This window comes from Lissotriton vulgaris, chromosome 8, assembly GCF_964263255.1.
Source record: "Lissotriton vulgaris chromosome 8, aLisVul1.2, whole genome shotgun sequence".
NCBI lineage: Eukaryota > Metazoa > Chordata > Amphibia > Caudata > Salamandridae > Lissotriton > Lissotriton vulgaris.
Genome location: NC_141696.1, coordinates 283,480,799 through 283,497,687, shown reverse-complemented (window position 1 = coordinate 283,497,687; position 16,889 = coordinate 283,480,799).

Below are 16,889 nucleotides of genomic sequence, written 5' to 3'. Positions count from 1 at the left end.
GGGGGCCATGTAGATGTTGAACAGCGTCGGGCTGAGGGATAAGCCCTGGGGGACGCCGCAGATGATGTCGGTGGCTTCGGATTGGAAGGGTGGGAGGAGGACCCTCTGGGTTCTGCCGGAGAGGAAGGACGTGGTCCAGTCAAGAAACTTCTCTTGGATTCCGGCCTCTAGGAGGCATGTTTTTAGAGTGCGATGGCAGACCGTGTCGAAGGCAGCCGACAAGTCCAGGAGGATAAGGACCGATGTTACGCCGTTGTCTAGTTGGCGCCTGTTGTCGTCTGTGGCGGTGATGAGGGCTGTCTCGGTGCTGTGGTTTCGTCTGAATCCGGACTGGGACGGGTCGGAGATGTTGTTGTCTTCCAGGTGGTGGGTCAATTGCCTGTTGACGATTTTCTCTATGACCTTTGCCGGGAACGGGAGCAGGGAGATGGGCCGGACGTTCTTGAGGCCCTTGGGGTCCGCCTTGGGCTTCTTGAGGAGGGCGTTGATTTTGGCATGCTTCCAGCTTTCCAGGAATGTTGCTGTTATGAAGGAGATGTTGATGACCTTCCGTAGTTGGGGTGCGATGGCTAAGTCTGCTTTGTTGAATATGTGGTGTGGGCACGGGTCTGACGGAGATCCTGAGTGGATGAAGTTCATGACCTTGCGTGTCTCGTCGTCGTTGACGTTGGACCAGGAGGTCAGGCGGGTGGCGCTGGTGGTATTTACAGGGGAGGAGGAGTCTGGCGTAGTCGGGCTGTTGTGGTGTTGAACCTGTCGTGGATGTCAGCGATCTTGCGGTGGAAGAAGATGGCTAGTGAGTCGCACAGTTCTTGTGAGGGCGGGATGTCGTTGGCGCTGGGGTTGGAGAGTTCTTTCACAATGCTGAAGAGCTCTTTGCTGTTGTGTGCGTTGTTGTCCAAGCGGTCTTTGAGGGAGGATCTCTTGGCTGATCTAATGAGGTGGTGATGTCTGCGGGTGGCGTCCTTGTGGGCTGCATGGTTGTCCGGTGTGCGTTTGTGGAGCCATATTTTCTCCAGTTTCCGGTATGCGCGTTTGGAGTCTTGGAGCTCGTCAGTGAAATAGGAGGCTCTCTTGCTGGCGTGGCTGTTGGAGGGTTTCTTGAGCGGGGCGAGGGTGTTGGCGCAGTCATCTATTCACTGTCTGGGGTTGCGGGCTGCGGCGTCTGGGTTGGTGAGGTCGGTGGGTGGGTTCTGGGTAACGGTGGTGATCAGCCGGTCTTCAGTGACTTTGCTCCAGCAGCGGCGAGGCAGCTGTTGGGTGCAGTGGTGCGTGGTTGGTTTCTTGAAGGTGAAATTAATGCAGCGGTGGTCGGTCCAGTGGAGTTCAGTGGTGTGGTCGAAGGCGACGTGGGTGCCTGTGGAATAGACAGGGTCCAGCGTGTGGCCGGCGGTGTGGGTGGGCGCAGTGATGATTTGTTTGAGGCAGAGGCTGGTGAGGTTGTTGATCAGGGTGGCGGAGTTGGCGTCATTGTTGTTCTCGAGGTTGAAGTTCAGGTTCCCGAGGAGGATGTAGCCCATGAAGGCTAGTGCGTGTGTGCTTGCAAGGTCGGCGATGGAGTCGCTGAACTGAGCCCAGGGTCAGGGGGGTCTGTAGATGAGTGTTCCTCTGAGGATGGTGTTGGGGTCGGTGTGGATCTAGAAATGAAGGTGTTCGGCGGTGTTGAGGGTGTCGTCTGCGTGGGTGGTGACCTTGAGGGTGGACTTGTGGACGATGGCTATTCCTCCTCCGGTTCCGTTGGCACGATCCCTGTGGGTGATCTTGTAGCCGTCCGGGATGGCTACAGATATGTCGGGCGCCGAGGAGTCATTCCACCAGGTCTTGGTCAGGAAGGCCACATCTAGGGCGGAGGTGTCGAGCAGGTCTCAGAGCTCGATGGCGTGTTTGCGTGCGCCAAAAAGCAAGATGCAGGGCACAGGCGCTGGCGGGGCTGCAGCAGGGGGGGGAGCGACCTGCCCGGCAAGGTCAGAGGTCGCATTGACATTTATAATGCCAATAGCCCCAACTCCAACAAATGTGGGACCTATTGCATTTCTAATGCTTGTTTCTACTTGTATTCTTTTAATTTATCTCACATTTGCTGTTGAGCTTGTATATGTTTAATAGTTGTTGTGTCGCAGGGTGAATATAAGAATGAATTAGTGGAAGGATGAAGGAAGCAGGTGTACTGGTGAAATGTACTCTACGTGATTTACCTGTGAGTAGGCCAACAGCAGCATTCCGAACTAACTGAAGACAGCTATGCAGTTTTTCAGGAAGATCTAGACAGCATCCATTACCATAGTCCAATCACACAAGTACAAAGGCGTTGACAATATGTGTATGGAGGTCCTGTCAATGAGAGTCACCAGTTTAATTTTTCATTATTTATTGCAGCAAACGCAGTTGTCAGGTATGTTTGTTATTTGGGAATCCATTTTAGTTCCACATCAATAGTTATTCCCAAGTTGCATACTGCGTTTGCAGGAGCTGGATATGGGCCCATTATACCCAGCCCGACGGAACATGGAAGTACAGTTGCTGGATCTCTGACCCTTAAGTAGCCCATCTTAGAGGTATTAAACTATAGAAAATATTTGCAATCCACATTTTGCATAATAAGAAGAATGGGAGTCCATGTTAACACACATGTAGAACTGTTAGAACATAAATGGCTAATCCGATGTAGGTCAAAAATTCTCTGAGTGTAATCTGCATATACACAGACGTTGACTCCATTGTCCTCAAGTAATTTAGTTATTTGGTTGTACATAGAAGTTAAAAGGCAAAGGGGTTCAAATGAAGCCTTACGAGAACCCATATTTCCTAGTTTTAGCTCTTTAATTCAAAAGGAGGCAATGTGAAAGATTGGGTTTGATTGATTAGAAAGGAGGTGAACCAATTTTATGATTTGTGGTCTGAGTGTTATTTCTTAAGACTGGATTCCGCATGAGATCATCCAGCACAGATGCAATTGCCATCTCAGTGCTTGGCACTAAAACCTGCATGCTGAGAATGTAGAATAGATTGTGTTCCTACTAAAGGCTGAAATCAGTTGAAGACTAAGGTTTCCAATGTTTTTGACATATTTTTCTTGGAAGGTACTTATCGACAGTGACACTGGCACAGCCATCTCTCGGGGTTCTGAGCAAAGTTATGATTTTGACACTGGGTGCCCATTCCAGGGATCGCAGGACTGGGTCTACTCTTCTTCCTCATAGGAACATTTCTCACTTTCTAGAGAAGGCACTCAGCATAAAAAGGAAAGAGCCAGGCGGCACCACTGGTTATCTTTAAGTCAGCGCACTACACCATCAGAGCCTGTCACTCACTCACCCGATAGTGTTTTTATAATATCCTACTTATCATGCCACTAGTTCCTCAACCAAGACTGCACAATATATGGGCCCCAATATCTGCAGAATACACACTACCTCAATGATGAGATCCAACATGGTGCCAGACAGCACCAGCAGTATGAGCTATCCCTATTCTTCAACCTCTATTTAATACGCTTTCCAAAATGCAAAATGAATAATAAATATTTAGAACACATCAACATAATCACACTATGGCGGAGGCTGCCTGGAAATTGAGAGTCATATTTCTTTAGAGGTGAACAATTCTCAGCTAAATCCTTCCAGAATAATAAGTTTCTTGACACTGATGACTAATAGCGCAAACCTAGCACAGCCTATAGAATCTGTATTCAACTTCTACAATCGAGACAGGTCACATGAACCATGACTGAATTGACCATCACACCGAGTCCCTTGACCAAGGCTCTCATACATGCGAAACACTTCTGAATTAAGTTTTATTTTAAGGTGGTGTCCAATCCCTTCTTTGATTTGAAGTGACCAATGTGGGTTTTCTAAAGAATCAAAAAACTTGTGTTAATGTTTGTCAAACAGAAAACATTAGAATCTTTCAAGCACAAAAATGGGACACACCGCAAAGGTGTGTTTCTGCAATTTGTTATTGGCCTGCCATTTCTATCATTCTTTTGACCAGAATTGAAGGCATTAATAGAATCTGGCCATGGTTCCCTTCTTCTGTTTCACATATTGTAAGCTGCACTCTAAAACTGCAAGGGCACTGTTTCAACTTATACTGAGTGTTCCCTTGTGTCTGGACAAAGCTATGCTTCTGAGAAAAACTCGAATAAGAGCAAAACATGAGTCAGGAGCTGCTCAGACTTATTCCAGGTTGGCCTGGATGATATTTTACCAAACCAAAGCTTTACAACTGTGTCTGCAATAGTAAATTGCTTTTTTCATTTTTTAGTTAGGTATGAATAACATTATACATTAACTATAACTTGCACCTTCTCCATGCACTGCTTATACCCTTTCATATTACATTGCTTATACCATCTGAAATTAGAGCATTTATACCAACATTTATGACATTGCAAATCACATTACTTGTCACAACACAGTGCAAGATAGAGTGGCAAGTTAAAGTTAATATAGTGTGGCTATCAAGTTTACTACATTGTGTGTGAAGGTGTGGTAGTTATAATAATTTGAAGGTAGTGTGTAAATTATAAATTTAATGTATGACTATTTTAGAATTGTAATGTATGTAGCTTAAGTTTGGTTTGTATAGAAAGAATTAATGAAGAAGTATCTTAATTTAAAGGTGGTTCATAAATTATAAATTTAAGGTATAATTATAACTTTAGAATTTGCAATGTTTGTGTAGTTTAAGTTTAGTTTGTATAGAAAGTATAAATAAAGTTCTCCTAACTATAGCTTAGTTTTAACTTTTGGTTTTTTAATTAAAATGCAATGTTTTGTTTAACAAAACATGTTTCAAATCATAGACTCTAGTGTCGTTGAATGGAGTGACGTTATGTGGAGTGTCCTACAGTACAGTGGAAAAAGTGTTGCAGAGTGTAGTTTCATAGCGTGGAGTGGCATAGTGCATAGTGGAGTAAAGTCTCATAGACTGGAGTGGTGTCTTGCAGAGTACAGTGGCATGGAGTGAAGTAGAGTGGAGTCCCATAGCTCAGATTAAAGTGTCATAAATTGGAGGGCTGTCTCGTAGAGTACAGTGGCATAGATAAACTAGAGTGCATACACTTGCATAGACTGAAATACACTGCTGTACAGTGGAGTGCTATAGAGTGTACCATTGTGTGGTAGAGTGGAGTTGTGTAGAGTGTCATTAAGTGGAGTATAGTGTTGTAGAGAGGAGTACACTGGAGTGGCATAGGGAGGGCTTGGGTAGAGTGGAGTGGCAGACAGTGGAATAGCATAGAGTGGACTGGCATAGAGAGGAGCGGCTTCTAGTGGAATACCATAGAGTGGAGTGCTGTGGAGTGGCATGTCGTAGAGTGTTGGAAAGTGTCTTAGAGTAGAGTCGAGTGGAGTGGTGTAGCATGGAGTGTAGTAAAGGTTCATAGAGTGGAGTGCTGTTTTGTAGAGTACAGTCGAATGGCATAGCATACAGTGGATCAAGAGTGAAGTGGTGTGTTGAACATTTGAGTAATGTAGTGTGTTGTAGAGCATCATAAAATGACATAGAGTTATGTGGCACAGAGTGGAGTATAGTGTTGTGATGTAGAGCACAGTAGAGTTTGGGAGAGTGGAATGGCACAGAGTGTAATCGAGTTAAGCAGAATAAAGTGGAGTGGCATAGAATGGTGTACAGTAGAGTAGGCTGGAGGAGTATTTCATAAATTGGGGTGGAGTTTCGTAGTGTCTCATAGAGTGAAGTAGAGTTTTGTACAGTGGCATAGTGTGTACCAAGGTGTTGTACAGTGACATAAACTAGAGTACTGTGATGTACAGTGGCATGTTATCGAGTGGAGTAGAGTTTGGTAGATTGGAGTGTTGTAGAGTGGAGTAGAGTGTTGTAGAGCAGAGTAGACTGTAGTGGCATAGAGTAGAGGGCTTACAGTGTAGTGTTGTACAATATTATGTTGTAGCGTGTCATATCATAGAGTATCGTGGCATAGAGCGTTATAAGGTAGTTTGTCGTGGCATACAGTGTTGTGGCGTAAAGTGGAGTGGCGTAGATTGGAGTAGAGTGGAGTGGTGTACAGTGGAATAGCGTAGAGTGGAGTATCATTGAGTGTTGTGTCATTGAGTGGAGTGGGGTGTTGTAGAATGGAATGTCATAGAGTGGAATAGTGTACAGTGAAGCGGTGTATAGTGGAGTTTTGAAGAGTGGAGATGCATACAGTGGAATAGAGTGGAGTGGTGTAGACTGGAGTTGCTTACAGTGAAACAGCATGGAGTGGTGTAGAGTGCAGTGGCGTACAGTGAAACACAATTGAGTGGAGTGGCATACCGTGGAATATTGTAGAGTGGAGCGGCATAGACTGGAGTGGAGTACAGTGGAGTGGTGTATAGTTGAATAACTTATAGTGGAGTAGCATACATTGGAGTGGTGTGTCATAGAGTACAGTGGAATGCCTATTCCCACCCTAGTTACGGGCTACAGCGCCAAGATGCTCCTTAGAGTGATAGCTGTGCTCTATAAAAGCTTACTTACCTTACATTACATTACATTAGTGGAGTGGCAAACTGGGGAGTAGTGTAGACTGCAGTGTTGTAGAGTCGAGTAGTGTGTTGTAGGGTAGAGTGGAGTGCTGTAGATGGCTCTAGAGTGGAGTGGCGTAGAGTGGATTAGTGTGGAGTGGAGTAGTATAGACTGGAGTGCTGTAGAGTGGAGTGACACACATTGGAATAGCGTAGAGTGGAGTGGCATACATAGTGGCGTAAAGTGTAGTGAAATAGCATAGCGTGGAGTGGCATAGACTGGACTAGCGTACATGACAATAGCGTAGAGTGGAGTGACATACGCTGGAGTGGTGCAGAGTGTAGTAGCATACAGTAGAGCGCCATACAGTGAAAAGCATACAGTGGATTGGCATTGAGTGAAGTGGCATACAGTGAAATAGTTAGAGTAGAATTGCAAACAGTGTAGTGGTGTAGAGTGGTGTGAAGTGGAATGGCATAAGTGGCGTAGAGTGGGGTATCATAGAGGGGAGTAGCATAGAATGGAGTGGCATACAGTTAAGTGACTTACAGTGGAATACTGTAGAAAGGAGTGGGATAGAGTAGAATGGTGTAGAGTGGAGTTGTGTGCAGTGGACTGGCGTACAGTGGAATAGCAAACAGTGGAGTGGCATAGAGAGGGGATGCATATAGGGGAATGGTATAGAGTGGAGTGGCGTAGAGTGCAGTGGCATACAGTGGAATACCGTTACGTGGAGTAGAGTGGAATATTGTAAAGTGGAGTGGCATAGAGTGGAATAGCGTACAATGGAGTGGTGTAGAGTAGAGAGTATGTGTGTGTCATAGAGTGGTGTGGCATGGAGTGTTAGAGTACAGTGGACTGTCTAAATGTGGAGTAGCGTGTCGTAGAGTGGAGTGACTTGTCATGGAGTGGAGTCTTGTATCGTACAGTGAAGTGGAGTGCTGTGTCATACGGCGGAGTGTCATACAGTGAAGTGTAGTGGTGTGTTATGTCATACAGTGTACCTTACATAGATATAGTGTGAAAATGTCTCTACAGATGTACATAAACTTTTTGAGAAATGTAGAATATGGTGTACAGAGTAACGCACTGCAACGATGTGTGCTGCCTTGTGCTTCTCCAGATTTACCAAGCAACACAGGGCGAAACAAATGTGGCCTTGAATTGTTTGTTAAATCTGACTTAACTATTGCATTGCCCTTGCAAAACCATTCATAACGCAATACAATGTAAATCCGTATTTTAGTGATATATTGTGCCACAGTATACCGCAGTAACTTTTCAATACATGCCGATAGACAAGGCAGTATATGATAGGCTAATAGCTGCCTTTACAAAATTAAAAAGCAGCTATATTGTTTTTACTACACTTTAGCCATGTTTTGGGTCAGCGCCTTAAATATAGGAAAGTATTAGATGTTATTTTTGTTCCCTACCTATTACCACTTTATTTATGCGGTAATGGGTAGGTACCGACAGTGGTAATAGATAGAGACAATTATATATATTTTTCGTTTTACAGTATTTTTGATTGTTAATGTGAACTAGGCTAGCCATGGAGTGTATGATATTGGGTCAACGGTGCATATAACACTAACTTGCTACACCTCAGGGAGTTGTAATTATGCTTCATATTGTTCAGAGCTAATTTGTACTTACTTTCAGACCTCAAATGCTATGCTTGTTTATAGAGTAATGTATACAAAAGAAACTTGGATGATGTCATTAGTGATGTTATCAACAATGTCATTTGAGATGTCATTAGTGATGTTATAAATGATGTCACAGAACATATCATGAGTGATGTCATATGTGAGGTCATAAGCAGTGCAAGGCGGGGCACAGGTTACAGTTAGCTCTACTAACTATAAATGGTGAATTTCTGTGTTTTCTTGAGTTCAAAACGTTAATGTCGTCACCGACATCACCACCTCACTATACCATCACTTGAACCTTTCGTTTTTACAGTGATTTGCTTTGTTTTTTAAAAACTAAAACAAATATTTTTATCACACCTAACTATACCGGTAATTAACCTTTGTCTTTTTTAGTTAAATTCTAGTTTTTCGTTTTTTTACATAAGGTAATATTTTATTGCCATTCGTAACACTAATACCCCACAGCCAACCCAACGTTGCACACAGATGTTGGCTGTGCACAGCAGGGATTGGCAACAGAGCCTGGCCTTTGGCCAACCCACCCAGAGGCAGCCAACTCCCCCGCAGGCAACCAAGCCCACACGGCGCACAGCATTTTGCCGTGCCTGGTGTTGGACACAGGGGCTGACTTGCAGCCAGGCCTGCATCCAACTCTCCACAGGCAGCCAACTCTATGCTACGCATGACCTTTGGTCATATGCAGCGGGTGTTGGCCACAGGACTTGGCCTGCCACTAGGCAATGTTCTCGACCTCCCAGCAGGCTGCCAACCCCATGACGTGCATAGCCTTTGGCATGCATGGCATAGCATTGGCCTTCGGGCTCCTGGAACCCCATCCACTGGGACCAAAACATATATATTAAGGTCTATATTTCGCTTTCTGCCTACCTGATTTTGGACATTTACAGTGAGTGAGTCTCATCAACTGAATCTTCCTAATGATAAATTCTGTTGAAATGAAATGAGAGTGGTAATCGCCAGTGTCTGCCTTTTATGATACGGTGTGCTGCTCGCAGCTGGATAACAGCCTCTGGACTGGTTACACACAAACATATGAACACATTTGTGTGCACATATATGCGGTGTGAGACTACCATCTAGCTAAGACTGGTATCTGTACGCAGTTAGCCTGCTGCAGAAGGAACCCTTCAGAGACTGCTACTTATCACTCGAGTGGGCATTCATCATGTGGGTCCGTAGTTCTTACTGAAAGGCTGTGTGCTCAATGGATTATACCTTATGGGTGAAATCTGCACCACCGCACAGTTTCTCCATACTTAGGCCTAGAGATACTGCTCAGGTATCAAGTGTAGTGAAAACAGATATTACAAACTCCAAAAACTGTGGCTGACCCTTGATTCAGCACCTTAATCCCCGTTCAATAATTGTAAATGTCATGTATATAACACTTCCGAAGTCCGCGACAGTTGGGCTCCAATGGAATCCAGACAAGAAATTTTAAGGAAATGAAAGGTGCACCGGGAAAAGAGTCCAAACGCTAATAAGGAAGTCCTTTTTGTTTATTTTATTCTTTATAGTAAAACAGGCAGTCAGACATCAGCCAATGCGTTTCGTTCTTTACAAAAGAACTTCTTCAGGGCTGAAAAATTGACACATGACAGCACATACATATACACAAATACATATAAAAACCACTAATACACAAAGAGACCTACATCACGTGTATAAATACAAATAACACCAAGCACGTGACAAAAAATACATATATATGAGAATATGTGTATACAACTCAAATTTGGAGCAAGTCCGTATGACGCATTATAATAAACATAGTACCGTGCTATCCAGAATATGAGCCAAACCCTACTATAAAACACAAATATAAATAACAAATATAGAAAATACCACAACTTGTCCCGACCCTCAAAAACACAAAATTCAACATACCGCAAACCATGTATTATATATGCACTTATATACATAAATTCATTTTTATGCAACCCACCCAGAAGCAGCCAACTCCCCTGCAGGCAACCATGTCCCACTCTGCGCACAGCATTTTGCCGTGCCTGGTGTGGGGTTGGACACAGGGGCTGACTTGCAGCCAGGCCCTAGATCCAACTCTCCACAGGCAGCCAACTCCATGCTACGCATGACCTTTGGTCATATGCAGAAAAACCTTGGTCACAGAAAAACCTCTCCTAGAACATTATAAATCTTTTTTTTTTTTTTTTTAAATTAATTTATTGAGCGCGCTAACACCATTAGGTTCCTTGGCGCTGTACTGAGAGAGCAGGGAGGAGAGACAGAAAATAACATAACAGAGGATGTCGACTAATAGTACGATTCAGTGAAAAGGTGCGTTTTAAGGGAAGATCTGAATCTAGAGTAGGGGGAGGACAGCCTAAGAGAAAGGGGTAAGGAGTTCCAAAAAGACGGGGCTAAAAAAGAAAACCTAAGGCCACCGTGTTTCTTCCGCTTGAATCTAGGGACAGAAAGTAGAGCCATTTGAGATGACCGAAGGGTGCGGGAGGGAACGTATGGATGAAGCAAGGAAGAGATGAAGGAGGGGCCGTGACCAGTGAGGGATTTGGAAATGATGCAACCAAGCTTGAATTTACAGCGGGCAGAAACCGGAAGCCAGTGGAGACTTTTTAGAAGAGGTTGAACATGTTGATCCCTGGGTTGATGGTAAATCAGGCGGGCAGCCTGATTTTGGATCAACTGGAGTCTCCTGATTTGGTATGCAGGAATGCCTACGTATAGTGCATTTGCGTAGTCAAGCCTGGACATGACTAACGCAAGCAGGGCCAAAATAAGGGCATCGGTGGTAAGTAGGCGGGAGATTTTGCGTATTTTCCTGAGCTGGAAATGGCTGGAGGAAACTACCGCGCTGATCTGGGGTGTCATAGAAAGATTGTTACTTATGACAACTCCCAGACTTTTTGCTGAGTTGACGGGACAGGGGGGGCTGCCAAGACTGGCAGGCCAAAAGGAAGAGTGCCAGGGATTGGAGGGCCCCCCGACAAGCACCAACTCAGTCTTGTCGGGGTTAAGTTTCAGATGGTTTGTGCCCATCCAATCACTGATAAAACAGAGGGTGTTTTGGAAAGTGGAGATGGATTCATCACTGGAGTCAATTGTGAAAACCAGTTGAATGTCATCCGCGTAGTTGAACTCGGAGACATTGAATCGACGGAGGGAACGGATTAGGGGGAGCAGGTATAAATTAAAAAGGAGGGGGGATAAGGAGGAGCCTTGCGGGACACCACAAGTCAACTCGACTTCAGAAGCAGAGAACTGGGACAGCCTGACGGCTTGATGGTGATGGGTCAGGAAAGAGCACACCCAGTCCAGGGCAGTGCCCTGGATGCCAGCCTCTCCGACACGGTCGACCAAAATATCATGGTCGACCGTGTCGAAGGCGGTCGACAGATCTAGAAGAACCAAGGCCTGACAGGTGTTAAGGTCGGCGCCCCTGCGTAGTTCGTCCATCACAGAGAAGATGACTGATTCTGTGTCTAAACCCAGCCTGCTGTGGGTCCAAAACACAAGAGTCTTCTACAAAAGAAGTAAGGGTTTGGGTAACATGGGACTCCAGGACTTTACTAAGGAAGGGGAGGAGGGAGATGGGGCGATAGTTGCTCATGATGGACGGATCAGCCGTAGGTTTTTTCAGAATGGCGACCACCTCTGCCCTTTTGAAGGATCCCGGGACCACCCCCATAGTTAAGGAGTTGTTTAGAAGGGCTAGAGGGGGGTCCGGGCAGGCCGTAAAGGCTTCTCGCAGGGCGGAGGGGGGGCAACAGTCGCTGGGAGAGCCAGAGGAGACTTTGAGCAAAAGGGGAAGGAAATTGTCTTTTGAAATGAGGGGAAGCTGGGTTATGGTATGGGAGTTATGGTGAGATGGAATACTGGGGGGGGAAAAGGCAGATGAGGCATGGGCAGAAATGCTGGTTTTGATTTTAACAATTTTGTCAACAAAAAATTGATTCAGGGAATCACACAGAGGCTGGGAGGGGAGCGGGGCAATGGTGACTCTCGCCGGGTTAGATAATTCCTCAACAATAGAGAAAATATCTTTGGACTTATTGGTAGAGTTCAGGATCTTGTTGGAAAAATAGCTGGATTTAGCCCGGGCTATAGCGGCCTTGTATTCCCTCAGCTGAGAAGAAAAGACAGCTTTTGTCTCGGGGGTATATCCTCGACGCCAGCGTCTTTCGGCCTGACGGAGACTAAGTTTCAGTGCCTTGAGTTCCTCGGTGAACCACCTATGGGCGTCGTGACTGCGCCGCGTCTTAACAGGTTTTAGAGGTGCCACCGAGTCAGCGGCGGAGACAAGCCATTGGATGAGGTTTTCGGACTGAGAGTCGATGGAGATGGTGGGTCCCGTGATGGAGGGGGCCGATGAGCTCAGAAGGGAGGTAAATTTATTGAGGTCGGCCTTGTTCCAATTCCGTGCCAGAAAGTTAGATTCTCGGATGATATTGGCCGGGGGGGCTTGGCAAGGGAAAAAGTGATAAGTAGATGATCTGACCAGAGGCAGGGAAGAACAAGGGGAGTGGAGATGTCTAAAGAAGAAGTCCATACCTGGTCCAGAATATGACCTTTAACGTGCGTGGGTGTATGTATATGTTGGGTACAATTGAGACCCTGCATGAGGTCAGAAAAGGCGAGTGAATCAGGGGTTTCGTGAGGGTCCGATGGCCAATAATTAAAGTCACCGAGAACCAAAACATTGGTGTTGTTAATAGTCAGCTGTGAGATAAGCTCCCCAAACTGAACTGAAAAGTTTGGCATAGGTTGGGGGGGACGGTAAACTAGGACACATATAAGAGAGGACCCAGGTTGCTCCAGCCTGAGAGCGAGACAGTCGGTCTGAGGAAATATAAATTTTTATGGTCAGAAATGTTCCCTAACGGGTACCCCACCGTCTCCATGTACGAGCTTAAAGTGCATGTAACTTCCCTTCTGTGCCAGCTATGAAGACGCAAATACCTTTGCGTCCAACGTTAACATGTCCTCTTTCAGATCCACCATGAATGGGTCGGATATTCCGTTCCTAAGTGTGCCTTGCCAACGTCTTTTCATGGTGCACTTTTCACGTCTTCCCTGGCTCAGGCGAGTTAGGCCCTGATTTCTGTCATCGAGTCTTTGCCTGCCTTCTGTCTTTGGATACTGCAGCCTGGACCTGCATCTGTATCCCTGACCTTTGTCTTACTCCCTACGCGGCTAGCGGTACCAGGCTCAGCCTGTTTGCCTGCCAAAACGGTATTTTGCCTTCAAGTTATCTGCTCCGCTCCTCGAAAATACATTCCTGTCTAGTAGTTTAGGAAAACATCCTTCCAGCTGCAGAGCAAAGGGCCCGGCCTCACTGTCTCCATGCAAATACTTCATAGCTCCTGTTACCATGGTAGGCCCATGCCCCCCTCGCATCTCATGTAGACACGTAGACGCATATGCACGCACTAGCAGTCAGTATAGAATAGCCTTTACCCGAGAGACCTTTCCTTCCAGATAATACAGTTCCTTAAACACAAGATATTAGATACGATTTGGGATTAGGTTGTTCTGACATCCCAGACTTCTGTCTCCTCATGTAAGGCTAAATGTAAGGCTAAATGTCAAGTCCCCTTCACCCTCCAGTTACACGTCAATTACACGTCATGCTGCTGCGCGCGCACTTCTGCCATGTATTTCTGCTGACACTGCAGGATTCTCTTATGGATCCACCCACCTGTGACATCTCATAATGACGTTTCTAGTACATGCCCTCATGCACGCCTATTGTAACGCCTCTTTCATTACGTATGTGTATTCTTATCTCTCCTCTCAGCTGTTACGCCTCCTGCATCTGCCTTTACTGTAATGCATTGACTATATATATGATAACCTGTCAATAAAGTATTGTCTATCCCTTCCTGAGCCTTCGTGGCGATGGAATGCGATTTGCCTGGTTCGAACCATATAACCAATTCCTTTTTAAGGAATAAAACCCCTTTTAAACCCTCAAATACCACGGATTCTGCCTCTTATTTTTGACTGAGGTATTCTTATTGAACTTTACCGCATAAATTAAGTATAGGTAATTTATATTTACCACATAATTGGCGCCCGAACAGGGACCCCTCCCCCACCTTACGCGCCGGCGGTGCGTTGCAGGCCCGGTCCCCTGCCACAGCCGGACGGACAACTACGCGTACCCGCAGGATTTCCTGTATCTCCCTCAGGCCCACGGAGGTGACTGAGGCTGCGATCAACACCCAGACGAGGCGGTGAGGAGTGCGGAGGATCCCGACCAGAGCCTAGCTGAGAGAGCAAGATCCGAGGTATACGGAGGCCCACCAGGTTCCGAAGTTCCGAAGTATCTACGTCACGCGTCGAGTCCAGTCCAGTCCAGTGTCGAGTTTCCGAGGCTTTCTGTTCCGTGCTTCCCGGTGAGTACCGTTGCTGGGGACGCATCTAGACGTGCGCATTAATTTGTGCCGGTCAAGACGGGTTTAGGTACACAGACCCGGTATGCACTGTTTTTAGCGGTGTATCTGTACTGTTTAGCAGTATATCCGGTCTGCACTGTTTTAGCGGTGTATCTGTACTGTTTAGCAGTACATCCAGTATCATGCAGTTAGCTAATTTTATTCTAATTATTGTTGTTCGTATTAAAAATGTTTTAATGTGGTTTTAAATGTCGTGGTATGAGTGATTGTTCGATCTTCATTACTGTGTTTATTGTATTAACTGTGTTCGAGTTCGCGTAAGTATCAAGTAGCAGGGTTCAAGATGCCGCTGTTCTCCAAATTAAGACAGATAAAAACTAGAAAAGGGATACTCGAGGAAGCTGTTCCTATTCCACCTAGGGACACTCCAGGGTACTTTATGTACCATAAACATGGCCTAGATGCCGTATTATATCTCGATTTGTGGGTAGATTACACCAAAGATTTAACAGAGAATCAGAGATGGCCCGCTGCTGGGACATGGGATGCTGATTGCATCATGAGAGTAGAAGAAGCATTATGGAAAAAGAAAGCCAGACAGTCACAGAAGGATGCCATTGAATTATGGCGTAAGGAATCGCATAGACGCACAGAGAAAGCGCTCAGAAAAGAAGAGAAGAGTAGAGAGGATTCTGACAAAGCCCGAGAAAACGTATTAGTTGAGGAAGGTATACGAGTAAAAGCAGAACAAGTAGACAGACAACGAAACACTCTTATGAATGGTATGTATCCTCTTATGGCCGAGGGTTTACCTAAGGCCACCCCGGAAGTACCAAAAGATCTGCCACCTCCATTGCTTCCGACTAAATTACACCACAAGACCGCAAAGGACGTTTTCCTTTCTTCCTATCTAGACGATGTAGCCCCCGAATATGTTAATATTCCGCCGCCACGCACACCACCTGTTGACGGCGCTCGACCCCGAGATAATCCGCCCCCACCTCTGCAGCAACATACTCCTCCTCCCGTTCCACACCTTCCGCCCGTTCCACCACTCCTTCCTGCACCTATTCTCCCTACCTTACACTCAACAAATCCTTTTGGACCTGGCACCTCAGGAGGTGCCACAGGAGGTTTTCAGACACCGCCACCAACACATCGATTGACTTATAGGGATTTAGCACACCAACGTACACCTCAAACAGCGAATTACGACATACTTAATGAGCCTCTTACAGACTGTAGATATGATCCAGTGCCCGGTAAAGGTGACGACAGAATGATGCTATCATCAGTACGTCTACGACGAGTTGCAAACTATTTAATGATACTACCAGGAATGATTGATCATCTAGACAAAATATATCACTTTGTCCAAACAGGGCAAGGTCCTGAAAGCATTGGCGAGGCCATGGCATACCAGAAAGTTGACACTCAAAAACTGTTGTTACGTTTCTTCATAAACTGCTTGATAAGAAACAGAGATAGGCCTGGTGTAGACCAGGAAGAAATGAAAGCACTTAACAAATGGGGTCAGAATATAGCAGACGGAAAACATGATAAACAGAGTAGTATAGAAAATATGTACCGAAGGATCCGAAAAGCAGTAGAACAGATACATGAAAGAGAACAGCCTGAAAGAGAAAATGATGCAGATAAGACTGAATCCTCGGAGGAGGACGAACAACCAGGAACGACAACAGGACAATTACAATTACCAGCTAGAGAAATGATAGCTTATGTAGGTAAGGGAAGACCCTTGAATAATTCAATGCGTCCGGTACGTCCAGAAAGTAAGAGACTTTTTCAAGCTGCCATGTCAAATCCAAAGACGCCTGAACACTTATTTCAGGCTACTGATAAAATACTTCGAGAACGAATGGGGTACCATGTACTCGATTCTATGGATGAACAAGAATTAGCCAGGTCAGCAGTACAATGGGCTGACAGTTCTGATAAATATAGTGATGATGCGCTAGCACACACGTTTTTGAATCTTTCACCAGACGAACAGCGTTTAGCTGGTATATACATGATACAACATCTCCTTATATTATATAAAAGCCAACACTCTGATCCAGGTCCCCTACCTGATATATTGATAGAACTACTCATGAATAAATGGAGAGGCCTAGGTACCGATTTAATTAAAGTAATTCTAGAACATCGACACAGATACAGTGCCTTTCTGTGTCCACAGCTTGATCCAGCTCCCTCCATGGAAAGAAAAATGTATTACATAGACAGACAGAATCCCTTACGAGAAGTACATCCAGTCAAGAATGATGATGATACTTTTAGACGCGTGTTTGTGTACATGCCCATAACTAAAATAGAACTATTGGAAATGAAAAAACTAGTG